The 5,556-nt window shown below is 33.2% G+C and overlaps 1 long non-coding RNA gene across 2 annotated transcripts; it reads right to left on the minus strand.

Annotated features, from left to right (window-relative positions):
• Positions 1-394: 394 nt before the first annotated feature.
• On the minus strand, positions 395-3,660 carry LOC136204254 (uncharacterized). Of its 2 annotated transcripts, XR_010675101.1 has the most exons (4): positions 3,150-3,660; positions 2,120-2,249; positions 1,982-2,026; positions 395-1,039 (listed from the first exon to the last, which is right to left on the minus strand). It is a non-coding gene; the product is annotated as an uncharacterized lncRNA (long non-coding RNA). The 2 variants fall into 2 exon arrangements; XR_010675100.1 differs by having other exon boundaries at positions 1,982-2,249.
• Positions 3,661-5,556: the final 1,896 nt, after the last annotated feature.

Here is a 5,556-nt window from a genome sequence, read left to right on the forward strand (position 1 = left end):
TATTCGGTCGCAAACGTCATTTAGCAACCGAATTTTGGAACTTAGCAACCGATCGATCGTGTTCGGTCGCTAAGTAGCCTGTTGCTAATTTTGCAACCCGAATTTTTATGTCCGATCGCTATTATTTGCAACCATTTTTGCGACCACATGCGGTCGCTAACACTAGTAATGGGCCCACCTTCATTACTTGCTTTGCAACAGTTTACCGACGAATTATAACATGATGTTTGTCAGTAATATTGCCAGTAGTATGTTAATGACAAATTCCATTTGTAAATATATACAAGATAATTTTTTATTTTATTATAATTATGATCACTCACATTCATAGTGTAAACTACGTAATAAATAAATTAACGATAATAATATAAATGGAACTAAGAATACATCTATAAATAATAATTGAAGTTGCATAAATATATAAATCTTATAATCTAAGATTAAAGATTAATAAGTTAAGTCAAAATATATACATATCATAATCTAAGACCTAGATTAAACTTAATAAGTTAAGTCAAAATATATAAATATCATAATCTATGACCAATGTTAGGGATAAAGTATCAAAATAGGCCTACGATGTTTAGGAAAGTATCAATTTAGGCTTTACTTGTAAAATATCACTAACATAGACTTAACATTTAAAAAATGTACAATTTATACATCGATAACTGAACGAGACACGTCATTGATGTTACTCCGTTAAATTCTGTCAATTGTACGTGGAGGAAGAAATCAGAACTTAACGGAGTAATAGGAATGACGTGCCCAATCTGTTCTCGATGCCTAAATTAATACCTTTTTTAAACGTTAACTCTATATTGGTGCTATTTTGTACGTGGAGCCTAAATTGATACTTTTCTAAAAACCATAGGCCTATTTTGGTACCCTATCCCTATATTATGATATAAATACCCAATCCAAAAATATCTCCATCCCTATTAAGCCCTCCAGCGCCCCAGACACCCACAGCCACACTCACACCAACAAACGTCCTGCATAACCAAAAGACCCTCCAGCACCCACAGCAGCGAAAGCCCTGCATAACCAGAAGAGAGGTTCTAAAAAGAAAATTCAAGTAGAAAAATGCATATTACATGTACAACATAACAAAATGAATTGCTAAATAATTAATATATGAATTGCTAAATAATTATTTGAAGTTATACTATGAATTAAGTCCAAATAGTGCACTACAGAGATCGTATTACATAAATACTACATTTCAAGCATAAACTAATAAAACAATGGCAGCCAATGGCAGCCAATCAAAATAGATGATTAGATATATCTATCTTATATTAATTAGACACTAATTTATGATTAATGTGCCCATAAATTGAGTTGCACAAACAAACAAAGTTTCTGTCATACTTGAGTTGCACAAAGAGCTCCCTGGATGTTTCATACGTTTATAGAAACAGAGCATGTATTCTTAGTCATGCTTCTTTTAAGAGCATCATCAAATTAGAGTATAACTAGAAAAACAATACCTAAAATCAACCGAATTAAAACACCTTCAAGATCTAGGCGTTGTCTGCTGCGTCGTCTTACAGATTTTCTCTTACTCAATAACCAAAAAGCCAAAGACCCAAAATTTTATGGGCAACTAAATTCCAGAGTGGGATTTACAATCCATGTTCTATTAATTTGCTTAGAGTTAGAGCATCAATCATTTCACTTGCACAAAAATAAATGGCTAAACAACAAGCACTGTGCAGGAACATGTTTGAATTCTGCTGATATTGATCAGTGAGTTGGCCTCCAACAAAGGGAAAAAATGTTTCACTTAGGAACTTGCACTTTAAAACAATGTTTACGAAGTAAAATTCATTTATAAGCTTGGTTCCTGAGCTATACTCTCAAAAGCAATAACAACTGTGTCAAAATCAAATCCATTGGAACATTTTGCAAATAAGAATGTTCCTAATAAATGAAACTCAAATTGCAAATCATCAAAAGATCTGATATCTCAACTTACAGGAAATATTGTACATGCAACATCTTTGTACAGGTGGCCCTGCAACTTAAGGCCTCAACAAAGCAAGGTTAACATTCTATATTACAACTTCAAATATAGTGAGAAATTTGAAAACCAAAATGATATAGTTTTACTTACATTGGTGAGCAAAATGTAGATTCTAAAGAACTACAATTGGGATGATAAGCAACCTTCAACATTGTAAAACCAGTGCATAACAACCAAGTAGAAATTCCTAAACTTTTGGCTTGATAGCTAGATCCTCACCCTACCATATGCAACAAAACAGACAGTCAGTGGCTTAATTCAACAAGAAGTACAAAAGTGAAGGGCGTTAACAATCAAAACTGAAACTGAAAATAAAAGTAGAGAGATAGAGACATATGGCATCATCAAAATGTCATGTAATCGTGCAATTCCATTCTCTCATCTTTCTCATTACTAAGACCAATAAACATCAGCAAATAAATGAAAAGTTACAAAAGGGTGACAAGTTTAGTAAACAAATATGTTAACTAGAAATCTCAAATAGACTTGACATAATAAACAACCTACGATATAAAGATAAAGGTTACTAACTTGTCCATAGAACATGAGATACTAACGTAATGTGCAAGAGTAATTATCTCGTTAACACTCAAAAATACATTCATCCTAACATATGGGCATGATGACAATCACAACAATAGGACACCCCCACACACAAATAGAGAGAAAAAGTACCAAATATGAAATAATAAACTTGTATTGATGAAATAGAAAGTAAAGGAAAACACAAATCTGTACCGAAGCATAACCAAGGGATTTCTCCCCTTCTCCTACACAAATATGTACAGAACACAAATTGACTACTTTTCTTATCATAGAATAAAATGAAATTGAGAAGCTAAAATGTAAGATCATCTTAAATTTATAGGCCACATAAAACATTTAAAAAATAATGCATAGTGTATACGAGGCATGTACACAATTCATCGAACCCACTTGAATCTTGAAGCAAAAAATATAAACCCATTACATCAACAGAAATGTAAATTATTGTCATCTCTGTAACTCATACTCAGCTTTCCCATAACAAATTAATTTCAATTTCACCACTACATCTAACAAACTGAGGCACGAACATTAATTGATAACTACAATCAAACTTAAAAGATAGAAAGGTTACCGACTGTGTTTAAGTGAATCTATAGCTTCTTCCACCGATTTGAAGAGACAGTTGCTCCCTGTACTCTGATTTTCTTCTTCCTGCACTCCTAGAGCTTCTCAGAAACGTAGGAGATCTAGAGCTTCTTCCTGGCCATGACTAGTCGCCTGATTGAAGGGAACGACCACTAGAGGATATGGATTAGGTCTGAAATTGAAAGTCGAATTCACAAACGTAAGAGACCTGAAGCTTCTTTCTAGCCATGACTAGTCGCCGAATTGAAAGGACGACCATGAGAACTGAGGGATAAGGTTTGGAAGTGAAATTCGGACTCGATCTAGGACGACGGAAGTTCGTTTTTCTGGGAGTGAAAGTCGCAGTTGAACCTTTTGAGACGGCCACGAGATTTTAGGGATAAGGTCTGAAAGTGAAATTCAGACTCGATCTAGAACGGCGGAATTTGGCTTATCTGGGAGTGAAAGTCGAAGCAATTAGGAGAAAAGAATTAGGGTTATCTGGCAAAAGAATTAGGTTTTCTTCTTTTCGTTTTCTTTTTATATTTTTTTATTTTCTTTTATATTTATTTTTTATTTTTTAATAATTTAACAACTGGAGAAGGGTTGGTAAAGGAACAAGCACGTGGCTAAAATGGGAGGCGTTTCTGCCTGTACGTTTTGCAACAGGAAAATACCATTAGCGACCGAATCGGTTGCAATTTCGCGACCGATTTTATTCCGGTCGCTAAAATCGGTCGCTAACTCGCTGTTTTCTTGTAGTGGGCGATTGATGTGATATCAAAAGCACAAGAGCATGGAACAAAGGAGCTTGGAGTTAAGGAGCCTAGTAGAAGCATGAGGGATCCATTGGAGCTGTCAATTGGACCTACGACGAAGAATCGTGCAAAGAAAGACCAACAAATGCTTAATGGACTCATCTTGAGCTTCTTTAAACAAGGAATGAATTCTAGCGAAATCATTAAAGATGGTGTGTTTTTGTGTTGTATCCAAGCCCAAGCCCATAATAGTGATATGTAAAAAGGTTGATCATATTTTAAGAGAAGCTTTGGACTTGCATGTGTTTGGCATGTGCAAAACCCATTGGGACTCATTAAAATTAATGCTATAACCTTATAGGTTTGATTGGGCTTATTTCTAGCTAATTAAAAGGCCCAAATAATGTTAATTAATGGGCTGAAATTGGGCTCTAAAGGACAAAAACGAATTTAATGTTTTTCCTTGTCTAATTAGGATTTCTTTTACCTTGATGCACTAGGATTCAACTTTCTTTTTAGTTTAGGTTTAGGTTTATTTTGTAGCCTATATAAAGGCTTGTATTCTTCATTATTTTCATCAATCAGAAATCAATATTTTTATGAACAAAAGTTCTTCTTTTCCTTTGGGAATTATTTTCAATCCGGGATTGAATTCTTTATTGTGAGCTTGAGAGACCGGGTCATCATTCTTGCAATATTATCTTGATCGTGAACAAGTATTTTGGTAAGGTACTTGTGAATCGCCAAACACTCAGGTTCCAATTTAATTATTCGAAGGTGTAAGGTCAGATCTCCTTTCATTGTCTTTAATTCTTTGGGATTGGTTTGTTATCACCAATTTATGTTTGTTATTTGATTCTATTAATTCCTTAAGATAGATCGGGAAAACTTGTTGATTTGGTTATTATCTCTTTTTCATAACCAATATCACATCAATTGGTATCAGAGCTTTGGCTCTTAAGGAATTTGTTGTTTTTGTTTTGTTTGTCGAAATTAAAAAAAAAAAAAAAAAAAATTACCCCAATCTAGAGTCTTTAATTATTGATCGAGTTCCTCATATCTTTGCATCTAGTTATTTAGGTTCTTAGTTGTAGCGAACTGATTATTTTTGGATTCTATTCTTACTAGCCAAACCCATTTATGTGTGTGAATTTCTTCAATTTTTTTTTGCATGCTAAATCATTAGTGCAAGTTTAATTTGTTAATCAATTCCAATCTAGTTTAAAAAAAAAGGGAAAAAAAAAGAAAAAAAAAGGAAAAAAAAAGGAAAAAAAAAAAAAAAAAAAAAAAAATCGGCTCATTGTTTGTACTAAAGTTACAAGTTTTCTAGAATTTGCATGCTAAACACACATTCTTAAAATTTCTTTCAAACATTTGTCTCTTCTTCGAAAATCGTCTTTTATTCTATTCTTAGTGTGCTAAACTTTGGTTATCGTTACAATATTAGTCTTCTTTGCTTCTAGTTTCTGCTCTACTTTATTTTGTCATTCTTTTGCTTCATTGGCATTTATATTACCCGAGATAATCCTTGTGATCTATCAAGATAATATAAAAGAGTGATTGAACCGGTTGTGAGGTACTTCTTTTACTTTCTTTTTCTTCTTTTCTTGCTTTAGACTAGATTTCACTTTTCTTTCATTCTTTATATATTTTGTC

The sequence above is a fragment of the Euphorbia lathyris genome, chromosome 8, assembly GCF_963576675.1.
Source record: "Euphorbia lathyris chromosome 8, ddEupLath1.1, whole genome shotgun sequence".
Lineage (NCBI taxonomy): Eukaryota > Viridiplantae > Streptophyta > Magnoliopsida > Malpighiales > Euphorbiaceae > Euphorbia > Euphorbia lathyris.